This window comes from Odocoileus virginianus, chromosome 3 (genome assembly GCF_023699985.2).
Source record: "Odocoileus virginianus isolate 20LAN1187 ecotype Illinois chromosome 3, Ovbor_1.2, whole genome shotgun sequence".
Lineage (NCBI taxonomy): Eukaryota > Metazoa > Chordata > Mammalia > Artiodactyla > Cervidae > Odocoileus > Odocoileus virginianus.
Window position 1 is genome coordinate 69,994,767 of NC_069676.1, and position 15,799 is coordinate 70,010,565.

Here is a 15,799-nt window from a genome sequence, read left to right on the forward strand (position 1 = left end):
GATAACTTTCCTTGCTTAGAAGTCTTTTCTTTCTGGAATTAATAAGGGCACGTTTAAAGATAATGCAGGTTCAGTTACAAACTACCACAATAAAGTACGTCACATGAATTTTTTGGTTTCCAAGTATGTATAAAAAGTATCCTTATACTATAGTGTACTCTATTAGTATGCAATAGCATTATGACTTTTAAAAGTACATATATTACTTTAAAATACTTTATTGCTAAAAAAAAATTGCTAACCATGATCTGATGATGCAGGGTTTCCAGAAAACTTCAAATTATAAAAAACAAAAAGCAAACAAAACAAAAAAATGCAGTGTCTGTCAGGTGTGATAAAGCAAGGTGCAAAAAAACAATGTATGCCTGTATAGCTACTCCTACTATGTTTTAATTTGTGTTGGCATATTATAATTTTCTCTCCTTTTAATTTATGTACCTTTATATTTATAGTTCTGTGGGTTTCTTGTAGGCAGTATACAGTTGGGTCTTATTTTTTTGATCAATGATCAAAAAATATTATTTAATGATAATAAAGTAATAAATAATGAAAATAAAATTATTTAATGATAATAAAGCAATATTAAATAATTAAGCAATAATTAAATAACCTTTTAATTAGTATATTTAGATCACTGATGTTCAGTGACTACTGATATATTAATAGTTGGATTAACACCTACCAGACTTTATTATTGTCTGCTTTTTGCCCTTGTTCTTTGTTCTTACTTTTGTCTTTCACTCTTTTCCTACCTTTTGTATTGTTAATTGATAATTATGATTTAATTTTATCTTTTCTCAGCATATCAATTATACTTTTTTCCTATGTCTAATGTTTCCCCTAAGGTTTGCAACATAGATTTACCATCAGTCCAAATCCACTTTCAAATAACACTATGCCACTTCACAGGTATATAATACCAAAATTAATCTCTTTCTCCCTCTTGTCCCTTATATACTGCTGTCACGTGTCTTTCCTCTGGTTTCTTTAGGGATTTTCTCTTTACCTTTGATTTTCTGTAATTTGATAATGATATGTCTATATGTTCATTTGTTTTGAGGGTGGCATTATGTACTTGATGTTATCTGAGCTTCCTGGATATGTTGTTTGATCTCGGATATTAACTTGGAAATTTTCTCGTCATTATTGCTTTAAACATTTCTATTTCTTCCTGTCTTTTTCTGGTATTCTCATTATACAAATGTTAAAACTTTTGTAGTTGTCTCACAGTATTTTAATATTCTATTCTACTTTTTTCAGTATTTATTTCCTTTGCTTTTCAATTTGCAAAGTTTCTAATGATATATCCTCAAGCTCAGCTATTCTTTTTTCAGCTGTGTCCAGTCTATGAATAAACTCATCAAAGGCATTCTTTATATTATGTTGTTTTAGATCTCTAGCATTTCTTTTGGGTTATTTCTTAGGATTTCCACCTCTCTGCTTATACTTCATCTGTTCCTGTGTATCACCTACTTTATCCATGAGAGACCTTAGCATATTAAGCACAATTGTTTTAAATTCCTGGTCTAGTAATTCCAATATCCCTGCCATATCTGGTTTTGATGCTTGCTCTATCTCCTTAAATCATGGGTTTTGCCTTTTAGTATACCTTGTAATTATTTTTCTTGCTGGCTGGACATAATGTACCAGGTAAAAACAACTGCTGTAAATAAACCTTTAGTAATGTGGCAGTAAGGTGCTGGGAAGGAAAAGAAATCAATGATGTGATGATTAGGTCCCATTCTTTTACTGAGCCTATACTTATGAAATACATTACTCAGGTATTTTTTGCTGTTAGGTGGGAAAGAATAACTAGAGTTGGCTGGAATTTGATATTTCCTTTCCTTCATCATGAAAAGCTCAAGGGGGCTGGAGTTGGGTTTCCCCTTCCTCAGGTCAGCTTCCCTGATAGCTCAGTTGGTAAAGAATCCACCTGCAATGCAGGAGACCCTGGTTCAATCCCGAGGTTGGGAAGATCCCCTGGAGAAGGGATAGGCTACCCACTCCAGTATTCTTGGGCTCTCCTTGTGGCTCTGCTGGTAGAGAATCCACCTGCAATGTGGGAGACCTGGGTTCGATCCCTGGGTTGGGAAGATCCCCTGGAGAAAAGGCTATGCACTCCAGTATTCTGGCCTGGAGAATTCCATGGACTGTATAGTCCATGGGGTTGCAAAGAGGAGGACACGACTGACCGACTTTCACTTTCACTTTCCCCAGGTCAGTTTGATCTTCTTAAGAGAGCCCTGTGTATCTCAAAACTGTTCTTTTTCCCCTCCTGCCTGAAGCATGAATAAAATTTTTTTTTTTTCTGATATTTAGCTGAGAACCTCTTTGAGCTTCTTGTGGTCACTTTCACAATATTGCAGGGCCTCTTTGTTGCTGGGTTCCCCTGGAATTTTTTCTCCACACTTTCAGAGTGATCCATACTGCTAAGTCACTTCATTTGTGTCCAACATTTTGTGACCCATTGGACTGTAGCCTGCCAGGTTCCTCTGTCCATGGGATTTCCCAGGCAAATATACTGGAGGGGGTTTCCATTTCCTTCACCAGGAGATCTTCCTGACCCAGGGATTGAACTAGCATCTCTTGCATCTCCTGCATTGGCAGGTGAGTTCTTTACCACTAGCACTACCTGGGAAACCTTGGTCCACACTGAACCTCTAGCAACTCATCAATTACAGTTCAGGTTTTCCTACCCCAGTTCTAGTCCCTGCTCTTGAGCCTCTGCTCCAATAGCTGTGACTCTTGGTATTTGTCTGTCTCTCCATCCTTGGGGCCTGTAATTTGTCCTGTGTTCTCCCCTCTCTTAGAGATCCAAGAAGGACTGCAGATATTTTACTTTGCTGATCTTTTTGCTTGTTGTTAAGATGAGTTGTGACTCAAAAATCTCCTTATGTGTGGACCCAGAAGACTTTTTTTTTTTAAACCACGAGTGCTTTATAAAGAATATATATAACAACTGCTAGTACAGTTTGCCGCCACTGAATTGATTTGTACTAAGGCAGCAGCAATTTTATCTACTATTGCTTTTTGTATAATTATGGCAAATTTCAAACACTAAAATAGCAAATAAAGTCTTAGTGTTATTACAAAAATGTTTTTGAGCTTCTGGATCCCTGAAAGAATCTCAGAATTCCCTAGGAGTCCTTAGATTCCACTTTGAGGACAACTGTCTTTAAATTTAAGAAATATAAAAGCTCTTTTGTGTAAGCCATATTAAAATTACACATAAATGGTTACTCATCTGTATCTCTTTGGCTCTAAAAATATCTTTGCTAAACAGCTGTCTCTTTCCTCTTAGAACAAAAATCACCCTTCAGGACAACTATCTCTTCCAGCACTAGTCACCTTTTATTATCACATAAATGGCACTAAAATTAATCAGCACAATTGCCTAATCTGGGCTTCTGCTTAGCAGCTCAGTCTTGTCCAACTCTTTGCGACCCCATGGACTGTAGCCCACCAGGCTTGTGGGTCCATCGGGATTCTCCAGGCAAGAATACAGGAGTGGGTTGCGATTTCCTACTTCAAATCTGGGTGTCTACACATGAGGAAATTGATGCCAAGACAGGAAAACCCACAACTGCAGGGCTGTTATTTTAAATCTCCTGATTTCGAGCCCAAATCATGTTTTTATTTTTGTGTATATGGCTTTATTCAACTATTGAATTCTCTCTCTATTATGTTTATTTTCTCTTTCCCTGTTTTCCTTGTTTTAATCAGACACACTCCTAATCATACACAGTAATGTTTCTCATTTATGTTTTGCTAGTTCAAGCTAAAAAATCTTTTAAATATCATCTCTGGATGATTTGACTACATTTAGAAGCTGTGTTAAAGCCCAAAGCAATTAAAAATGGTGTAGTATAAATCTCTGAATGATAAAGTTTACAGAGAAAACAGAATGCATATAACTCCTAATTATCTTTGCATGAATTTGAAATCTTTCTGGAGGACAAAATATTGTTTAAACATAAACAATTGCAGTAGAGAAGAAATGAGTTCACCCTGGAATGTTGTCTCTGAAGACGGCAGTTACACCACCCCTCAGTGACCGTAACCTTGCCTAAATTAAACATAATGAGTAAGAAACTATTAAAAAGGAAAGCAGAAAGTGCAAGAGGAGAAAAATGCAATCGATATTTTCAGTCCTAAATTGCAAGTTTACTAATCTAGCTGCACCATATTGCAGATGTTTCTTGATCCACCATAAGTGAACCTCAGCAAATTTCTTCCTACTCAGAATAAAATTATTAATCTAACTCCTCAAAAAAGATGATGCGAAATGATGTGAGCATCAAGCACTGTAACAACTTTGAAAATGTTCCCATCCAAAATCTATGATGCCTTTGCTATTAAAATCTGGTTGATAATTCTCATGTCAGTCATTTAAGACCTATTTAAGTCTTATTAATTGAATTTAAAAGGGGACTTTATCATAGACACTCTTGGCTTGAATATTTTTCTCAAAATAAATTGTTAAAGGGCCTTTCTATGTCCAATGTATGGAACAAGCTATTGGCTTGTATTTAAAACATAAATATCTTTAAAATTAGGGGTCATGTTGCTTTTAAGATCTCAGTATGATGATCTGAGTGCAAATGATTCCACCAGAAGTCAATATTGTAAAGCTGAATTGTCTTATAAAGCTAAAAATGTAGGTTTTATATACTTATTTTTGAGAATTATACCTTAGCTCTTTCTAGGTTTTCTGAAATACAGATCTAAAGATGGCTCTAGCTTAAACAACTGAGCATATCACCCAACAAACAGCTCTGCCTTGTAATAGGCAAACAAGGTGAAATGCACACTTGCTGTCAATCTTTCACAGTCTATTATGGTTCAGATTTAGTGAGAACAGAGCTGTAGATTTCTGTTTTTTCTGTTAGAATGGCACATTAACAAGGCACCCATTGCTTAAATTTAATATATTGTCCAGTATTCAGATTTTAGTCATAAAAAAAGTTACAAATTAGAATTAATTTTTATACCATCTGTTATAAATCATAGTGTTAGTCACTTAGTTGCGTCTGACTCTTTAAGACCCCCATGGACTGTAGGCCCCCAGACTCCTCTGCCCATGGAATTCTCCAGGCAAGAATACTGGTTGCCATTCCCTTCTCCAGGGGATCGTCCTGGTCCAGGGATCAAACTTGGGTCTCCTGCATTGCAGGCAGATATTTTTCCATCTGAGCCACAAGGAAAGCCCAAAGTGAAAGTCATTCAGTCATGCCTGACTCTTTGTGACTCCAAGGACTATAGCCCACCAGGCTCCTCTGTCCATGGGACTCTCCACACAGGAATATTGGAGTGGGTAGCCATTCCCTTCTCCAGGGGATTTTCCCAATCCAGAGATCCAACCCAGGTCTCCTGCATTGCAGCTAGATTCTTTACCCTCTGAGCCTGTTATAAATCATGAGATTATCTAAAATTTCAGCATATTTCTAAAGCATGGGTTCAAATACTTTTTGTGATATTGTCCTCTGATCCAATAACTTTATATACACTACATATCTAAAACTTTACATTCTAAAATTTACGAGGAAAAACTGAAACAGTGAATGTCGGCCTTGTGGGACTCTCAGCACATTGGTGTCACTTCAAGGCACTGAAACTAGACCTGAAATCTTTTCCTCCTATGGGTGATTGCTGAACAAGTTTGAGTGAAGCGTTAGAGGGGCTGCTGATGATTCATTCTCCCAGCTAGCTTTACTTCATTCCTTTTTTAACTGTGGACAGAGCAGAACACTAGCAGGTGATTACCAGTGAGCTATGCTGAGAGATCAAGCAATGCCAAGTTTGATGTTTCTGTATGCAAAGATGACCACTCCAAATCCAAGAGAAGGGCTGACCAAAACAATATCAATGTTTGAACATTCCTTTTTGTGAGTGCAAACTGAGAACACAACCCTAGAAACACTATTCCACTCTCAGCTATAAACTTGGGGTGAAATTAAAAGTGGAAAAGATAAAACATGATGATTTACCTCTATTTTACAAAGAGAAAATCATCTTTGGTTCAACTGACACCCAAAGTGATAGAAGTCAGAGTATTTTGAGGTGAAACTGGCTCAAAGAAACATAATAGTGAAAGGAAGAAGAGGAGTTTAAATTTACATTCCATGTCCTAGATACATTCTAGAACATAAAGAGACTGGGAATAAAAACAAGAGTCATATGTATTGATCATTTGCTATAAGCATGAGTCTGTCCCTCATGTGCCTAAATGAAACAAAAGCAAAGCAGATATTAAAATGTTAAGGAAAAGAATAAACACAGAGATGTAAGAATCCAATAATAAAAATCACTAGAGACAAAGTGCATTGTTTAACTCTATAATATTCCAAACTGAGACTTCACTTTGTGGGATACTTAACCAAATTGCCATCCTATGAAAGAATCAGAATTTTTATTTCTCTCTATATATATACACACATACACACACACACCCATAATGTATATTTTATGTTAAATAAGTTTATATAGAGAGATATATAGATATATAAGATATAAAAGACTTCAGTTCAGTTCAGTTCAGTCGCTCAAGTTGTGTCTGACTCTTTGCAACCCCATGGATTGCAGCACACCAGGCCTCCCTGTCCATTGCCAACTCCTGGAGTTTACTCAAACTCATGTCCATTGAGTCGGTGATGCCATCCAACCATCTCATCCACTGTCATCCCTTTCTCCTCCTGCCTTCAATCTTTCCCAGCATCAGGGTCTTTTCAAATGAGTCAGTTCTTCACATTAGGTGGCCAAAATATTGGAGTTTCAGCTTTAGCATCAGTCCTTCCAATGAATATTCAGGACTGATCTCCTTTAGGATGGGCTGGTTGGATCTCTTGCAGTCCAAGCGACTCTCAAGAGTCTTCTCCAACACCACAGTTCAAAAGCATCAATTCTTTGGCACTCAGCTTTCTTTATGGTCCAAGTCTCACATCCATACATGACTACTATACATACATATAAATATGTGCATATTGATATAGCAACAAATAGATACCATATATATATTCACATATATATTGCATATAGACAGAGACAGACAGAGACAGAAAGAGACAGAGAGAAGAATATAGAAGAGATAAGATTTTGTAAATCTTAAACTCATCCCACAGTTCCATGGCCTGAGTCAGGGGAAAAGAAACTGGGCCACAGTTCCTTTCCATTAAAATTGCATTTGAACTATCATATTTGCCCTAACTGTGATTATCCTCTTTTCTCAAATGAATTTGGTCCTTGTGAAAAAAATATGGATTGTCAGCACTGGATCACAAGCTTAAGCCCACCCTGAGCACACTTTATCCAAAAAAAAAAAAAAGTTTTAACTATGTCTATAGGAATTTTAAAGATACAGCATGCTTCCACAAATATAAAAATAAAACAAACAGAAGGGCAGCAAGGCGGGGAATGTGGTGATGTCTCTGTAACATCTAACACTGGGGTTCTTCATCATTATGGACTGTACATAGAAAAAAACAGGGCTATAGGGAACAAGATTGACCAGAGGCGTCATGTTTAAGCAAACAAAACCAGGCCCAAGTTACAACAAAATCGCAGAAGCAGAGCTGTATTTTTACGTCCAAAGGTATCTGCATTATATTTTATGATACATTTTAAATCACAGAAACATGTGCACACTCTAAATGCTATATTAAGGTGCTATGATTCTAAGATTTCATTGTCTATTTATAGTTTTATATCTATCATGGGTATGTGCATATGTGTCAGTTGCCCAGTCATGTCCAACTCTTTTTGCAACCCCATGGACTGTAGCCTGCTGGGCTCCTCTGTCCACGGGATTCTCCAGGCAAGAATACTGAAGTAGTTGCCAGTTTCTTCTCCAGGGATCTTCTCGACCCAGGGAGGGAACCCCAGGTCTCCCACACTGCAGGCAGATTCTTTAGCATCTGAGCTACAACTTGTATAATGATCCTTAAAACAGTTTTAAGTGAAATAAATCAAACATAGAGAGACAAATATTTTATGATACCACTTATGTGTGAAATCTAAAAAAAAAAAAAAAATTCATAGAAACAGAGAACAGACAGCTGGTTGCCAGAGGCAAAAGGCTGGGGGCTGTAAGGTACAAGCCGGGTGACTATAATTAACAATACTGTATTATATGTTAGAAAGTTGCTGAAACAGTAGACCTTAAAAGTTCCCACCATAATAAAAGTAACTAATTATGTGAGATGACAGACTTGCATTTAGTAAATATGAATAAACTTATTTGCAATTATTTCATAAATAGTTACCTTTATCAAACTATGGGGAGGGAATTAGAAAGTAGACCAGTGTAAAATTATACATTAGATTTTGCTCACTGAAATGAATTCAAATTCCCTATTGAAACTAATCTTTAAGATATCATCATTGAGTTTTTGTTTCTTTTTTTTAATTGCAGTATAATTGCTTTACAACGTTGCATTAGTTTCTGCTGTTGTGGTGGTGGTGTTTAGTTGCTAAGTTGTGTCCAACTCTTCTGCAACCCCATAGACTGTAGCCCACCAGGCTCCTCTGTCCATGAGATTTCCCAGGCAAAAATACTGGAGTGGGTTGCCATTTCCTTCTCCAGAGGATCTTCCTGACCCAGGGCTCAAACCCGAGTCTCCTGCATTGGCAGGCGAATTCTTTACCACTGAGCCACCAGGGAAGCCTGCTGCAGAATGAAGTAAATCAGCTGTATGTATACATACAGGCCCTCTTCGTTGGACCTCCCTTCCTCCACCTGATTTTACTCATCTAGGCCATCACAGACAACCCAGCTGAACTTACTGTACTGAGAACTGATACAGTATGAAGGAAGAATATTCACAATTATTTGAAAGGACTATTAAAATACCTCTCCATATTTCAACTATTAAAAACAAAATAATTTAAACTCATCAATTTGACGGAAAACAAGTATAAATGAACTGAAACTCATTTAATTGTTTGAGTGTTTTAAGCCTTAGAAAGTCCTTGAAATAAGAAGAAAAGACATCTCTGACAGATGTTTAAACTAAAGTAGAAGGACCATGAAGACCCACCCAACTCTCATATCCACTAAATCTCTCACTATTAAATTGCACCCATAACCTCAGTGAGTCTAACACAATTATTCTGATCTTCCTGGGTGGTAAAGTAGATATGTAAATCCATGGATTGCATGGAATAATTTCAAACTAAAAATAACTACAGGTATAAAAGTAATTATATGTGTGGTGATCTACTGTTCCATTTTAAGTACTTGTGGGGAGATTTTTTTGTTCTATTTTAACATATGTTCAAATTCATCAGAAAATTATAATACTTAAAAAGTTATATTTAAAATCAAATCTACTTACATCCAATAATGTTAATACTTGAGATCAAGAAAATGTATAAGGGGAAAAAGCACATATCAAAATACAAAAAACTTACAAGGACTACATCCCAAGTAATTTTTCATTTTCATTTGAAATGAGGTAAAAGGAGTCTTTTTTCAAAGTCTTACCTCATCATTTGACAGCAAAATCCAGAGATACAAATACACCATGATTAAACTAAGCAATAAGGAATTTAGTCCAGGTTTGTAGGATGAGGCATAGCTGATAGAGTGCTGTGATGTTAGTGCTTTAGACAAATAACATTGCACATAAGTGTAAACTCAGATTGAAGAAATCTTTTTAAATGGTAAAACACTGGAAATGTAGAGAAGTAAAGCTCAATACAAAGAATGACCTTGCCTCCCACTTGAGATAATACTGTTATAATGAACATTTTTAACACTCATTATAAACCAAGACCAATTATTTTAATACCTTAAAATTGTTGAATTCATTCGGGAAGATAAGTTATACTTCAAACAAAAATTATTTGTAAAATCAGAAGAAATATTGATCCAAAATAATGGACTTTGGAAAGTTTAGGCAATCTTTTAGTGACAAACTGTGGGCTATTTTAGAGATGTTTTCTAAAAGCTAAATTCAGTGAGTTAGTTTTATAATTTTGCTCTTGTGCCTATCCTTGCGGGAAACAATAGACTGAAGAAACCATATGTGTAACTCAATAAACTAATTTGTATCCACCTATTTACATTACAAATATTAGTACCAGCTATGTGTCAGGCATGTGAGGCTTCCTTCTGGGATTAAATAATACATGATATATGTTTAAATATGCAGGAGTTACTATATTGTTTTAGAAGTTGAAATAATATTTAATATTATGCATCAAGCAGAGCATATCCTTATAAGGGTGAAGAGTACAACATACAGTGGAGATGTAACTGTGGTTTATCTATGGGCAGATGACAACAGCAACAAAACACTCAGGGTCAAAATCTCTGGGTATCAAAAGTGACATAGATCAATGTATGACAAAAACCACTACAATATTGTAAAGCAATTAGCCTCCAACTAAAAAAAATAAATGAAAAAAAGAGTGACATAGAGAACCGAATAAAAGAAAATTAATAAGAACCAACACTAAACACAGTACTCGATAGGAGGAAGCATATGTTCTTTTCAAATATCCCTGAAACATTAATCAAATTTGGATCATATATATAGCCACAAGGAAAAAGTTAACTTTTTAAAATGAAAAGCATACAAATGACATTCAATGACTATAAATCTGATTTTAAAAAGCAATAGAAACTAATTTACAAAACAGACAGACTCAGATACTGAAAACAAATTTATGGTTACTAAAGGGGAAAAGGTGGAGGGAGGCATAAATTAAGAGCTTTGGATTAACAGATATTTATATATAAAATACATAAACAATAAGGACCTCCTGATATATGTAACTGAAACACTTTACTGTACACCTGAAAACTAAAACATTATAAATCAACTGCAGCTTAAAAAATCAATAGAAATCAAGGGTAAAAACTGTATCTAGCCCCTCAGATATTAAAAACACTCTCAACTTCTTTTGAAGCAAGAAGTAAATAAAAATCTCAGTTGCTGAAAAGAAATCACTAAGAAAAATCCTTTGTTCCACAATTCATGAAGTGAAATGAAAGTTGCTCAGTCATGTCCAGCTTTTTGCAACACCATGGACTATATAGTTCATGGAATTCTCAAGGACAGAATAAGGGAGTGGGTAGCCTTTCCCTTCTCTAGGGAATCTTCCCAACCCGGGGAATCGAACCCAGGTCTCCCACATTGCAGGTGGATTCTTTACCAGCAGAGCCACAAGGGAAACCCAAGAATATCTCCTTCTCCAGGAGATATTCCTGACCCAGGAATCAAACCAGGGTCTTCTGCATTGCAGGTGGATTCTTTACCAACTGAGCTATCAGGGAAGCAATGTATGGGATGTGATCAAAGAACACTAACTTGATAAAACAGAATGAAGGCAACCACTGTTTGTTCTGTTGTCATCATCATCATTATTTAGGAGTGGTCCTCATGTGCTCAGTCATATCTGACTCTGCGACCCCATGAACTGTAGCCCACCAGGCTCCTCTGTCCATGGGATTTCCCAGGCAAGAATACTGGAGTGGGTTGCTATTTCCTTCTCCAGGGGATCTTCCCAACCCAGGGATCGAACCCACATCTCCTGTGGCTCCTGCACTGTAAGGAAATATTTTACCTGCTGAGCCACTGGGGAAGCCCCTTAAGGAGAGCTCTGTGCTTAGTCCGACACTTATGACCCGATGGACTGTAGCCCGCCAGGCCCCTCTGTCCACGGGGGCCCTCCAGGCAAGGATACTGTAGTGGGGTTGCCATGCCATCTCTAGGAGATCTTCCCAAACCAGGGATTGAACGCAGGTCTCTCACACTGCAGGCAGATTCTTTACCATCTGAATCACCAGGGAAGCTGGGGCAGATGGTCAAGCAGAACCAGTAAGCCAAGCTGACAAAAGGGCACAGAGAAGTGGTCTGAGAAGACCCTGGTCATTATGTTGTCACCATTTTAACAGTGATGAGAAGGTGTGCTCTGGACTCGTTAGATTCTTTTCCTCCCATGTTCTAGTTGAGAGGCCATGGGCAAATTTCCCCATCTTGCAAAGGGGAAGAATAAACACTTTCATGAGGTTTTCACAAAGAGTAAATAAGTATTCAAGGTAATACTAGTGCCCAGCAAAAAGTGAATTCTCTATAAACATTTGTAAAATTCCAGTGGCAAGAATCCAAAGAATAGGAGGAAAAAAACTATCAAATAATATAACACAAAAAGTCAAAGGGCCTAAGAGTTGAGAGAATATCATTGGATTTGACTAGCTAACTGATTGCCACTTGAAATTACAAGAATGCAACTAGAGAAGAGCAAGGAAGTTAAAGGTGACAGACTGCAGGAGCTTATTTTGTGCCCCAGTAACATTTGGGGGAAAAAAATCATCCAGGATGTCCAATAGGCATTTCTTAAAGACTCAGTATATGTGAGTCACTTTGCAAAGCTACTTCAGTACAGAAAGAAACAGGTCATTCCATTGGCTTTCTCTCTCATATCCTCTCCTGGCAACCTAAAACCCCATGGGCATGATTCAGGCAATGGCAATCACTCTGCATCCTTTGTTTAGGATAATCATTCCTTAATGTGTTTAACTATCTATTGAGCACCCATGACAGTGCCACCATTTACCTTAAAATTTGGAAATCAACACATCAGTCTTCAAAGGTAAAACTGATTTTTAAAGATGAACCAAAAATTCAAATATTCGTATAAAATATTCTTAAGTGTTGGTACAAAAATACTGAGACAATACAAATCAACAAAATAACAGGTTAATTAGGGTTCATGCTTGATCACTGTGACAGTTTAGTTCTTTATTTTCATTTTTTGACAACTTAGTTCTTGATATCCAATCTTTCATCTAGTCTCATTTTTAATCTCTTTCAACGTTTCCTGCAAAATTCATGTCTTTGTTTCTTTCATTTTGGGGGAAAAAAAAAAAAAGAAGCCTCTGAAGTACAAGAGATTCAGAAATAAAGGAAGTCAGGGAAGAGTACTGCATGCCCCTAGGGAATTTATTTCCTGTCCTTGGGTCATCCCATTTTATTTTCTTCTAGTTCTCAAAACACCATGCTGACTGGATTTTTGATTAAAAGTGGATTTGGGCTGAGCAGAAAGTTAGAGAACTATATATCAACTGACCAAAATCCTTTTCAGAAATGAAACTAAAGAAATTACACTTTCCTTTTACCTACAATTCTCAGAGGAGTGAAAGTATTTCCTCAGTATTTAGCAACTCCCCAATCATTTAACTACAAGAAATCCATCAAAGGCTCTTTTATAATTATGTAATTGAGTAATTATTATATGCCAGGCATTAGGCTAAAGTGAATAATCACATGAGAAAAGAACTATTATCCATCCTATTTTCAATTTCGAAATCAGGAACTCAAAAATTTACAATAGGTCACACTGTAGCTATAACCAGAGGGGCTGAGATTCAAACCCATAATTATGTGATATTATGTGATAACATATTCTGTGATTTTATAATTATGTGATATTATATTCTGTAAGGACCAAAGAAGACAGCTAGATTGCAAACAAACAAAAAAAGTGTGGAGTAAATGACACAAGAGGAAAAAAAACAGGGAAAGTAGCATATAGAAAGGGAGGCAGTGGGCAATAATAGATATAAAATCCCACAGCTAGTCTGCTTTTACAGAATGCCACTTAGCATTTCACCCTGCACAGGAAACAGGAGAACTTTCAGAGGGTGCCTCTTCTTAAGAATGAGCTCTAACCCACCAAGGACAGCTGACAATAGAATCTAGAGATACTGAAAAACGCCTGATTGCTCCTGTTTTGTTCCCCGCCCCCCCGCCACTTACTGAGTAGGGAAAAAATGCAGCAGGAAGAAAATGAGAATGTGTGTGCCATCTTTTCATCTTTGCTGCAAAACGGGGGGTGGGGGGTGGGGAGGGGAGGGAGGGAACATTCATATGTCCATTGGTTACGTCCTCATGCTTACAAAACAGTTATGGGATTCTCTTTTTTTGAAGGAATTATAGCATTGTTATTTTTTAATGAGATTCATATCAGAAATCTGCCAGAGAAAAATTTAGACAAAAAGCCGTGTGCCACAGTGAAGGCTGGATGATTAGATAAGGAAATAAGCTACACTATCATTTATGAAAAAGGGATGAAGAGAGATGCTGACCATTTTTGTAATTATATTTCTTCATATTTAGAAGTAAAGGTATAATCTTTGGATCTTAAAATATAAAAATCAATTAATCACACTATTTCTTTGGAAATAAATGACATGCTGCATAAATCAATACCAGAGTTACATGAAAGTCAGGAAATAAAAAGGCCAGAGTGGTTCTCTATGGTTTTATTAGGCCACAGCTAGAATATCAATCCATGACTTGCCAAGGTAGTCTAGAATTCATGTGAAAATGTTCATAATAATGGAATCACCTGTGGAAAGAAGAAGTATCTGATGTCCACAGTATACCCTGCCAGGTGATTCTGCAAAGGGCAAAATGACTGAGGCAAGGATTTCCTATACTGCTGGAAAAAAAATGTATCTCCAATCATCACAGGTTTAATAGCAATTCTTATATTTGGGCTGTAGAATTCATCTACTGCTGAGAAACGACTTTGCCATGTGTTTCTCAATCTTTTGACATTTAGCAATATTATGAAGATTGCCAAATTTACAATATATACTGAATTTCAAAAGAAGATTTATTTTAAGTCATTTCTTAGGTGCACAAATGTTATACAGAAAATAATTATGTACCTAACAGCAGTAATAGGAGTAAAGGAAATGGCTAACCAGTTTTGTTATTTATTTACTTCAATATGGGTAATTTAAGAAAGATTTGTAGTCTGATGCCTTCAAATATAATTTCTAATACATACTGCAGTCACATAGGTATAACAGAATCTGACCAAGGACTGTCAACACAAATGACTTTCAGGGACTAGACAGGTATAGTCAATAAGTAAAGGGAACCCAGCTGGAGAACAATGACATGGAAATCTTGGTCTATGTTTTGTCATCAATCTTTTGATAGAGAGAAGATAAAAATGTATATACTATATAAGTACGATCATGAATAGCAAATGTTCAGTACTAGTGTCAGAAGCGAGAGGAAAGCATTTGGACTTAGGCAAAATGAAGACCCCATATCTCACCAAAGGTGTTCCCAGTCCTATCTTACCATTGCCTTTGAGAATTTAGGTCTAGAGCTGCTCAATATTTTGATTTTTTTATATTTTTTGAAATTGTTTCTAAAATGTCACATTACCCTGTAGCTCAGATGGTAAAGAAATCCTCCTGCAATGCAGGAGACCCAGGTTGGATCCCTGGGTTGGGAAAATCCTCTGGTGAAGGGAATGGCAATCCACTCCAGTATTCTTGTCTGGAGAATTCCATGGAAAAGGAGCCTGGTGGGCTACAGTCCATGGGGCTGCAAAGAGTCGGACACAACTGAGTGACTAACACTTCTATTACTAACACAAACAGAATGCCTCTGTGAACTATGTAAAAGTCTTGAGCCTGGTGTAAGTCTGAGGAAGAACAGAGCATAGGTAAAATGAAACCACGTAGGTGTATGTGTCTTGGTCAGGTGTGGGCAACATTCCCACTCTGGTTCTATCTTGATGCCTACTTCCTTCTCGAGTCCTTCCAGGTTGTGTGCTCAAGGGGGAGGGGGCAGGAAAGAAGAGGCTGCCGGAAGGTGTGCAAAACAGGAACACTGCAAGCAACCATGTACACTTGGGTACCGGAGTCATTGCTTTTAACTGGCTTTATGACACTTGTCTGACTCATTTAACATCTCTGTGCCAGCTTTTTCCTCCTTTGAACTGAAGAGAATTAGATTAGATAATGTCTAAAATCTCTTCTACTCTGAAAAAT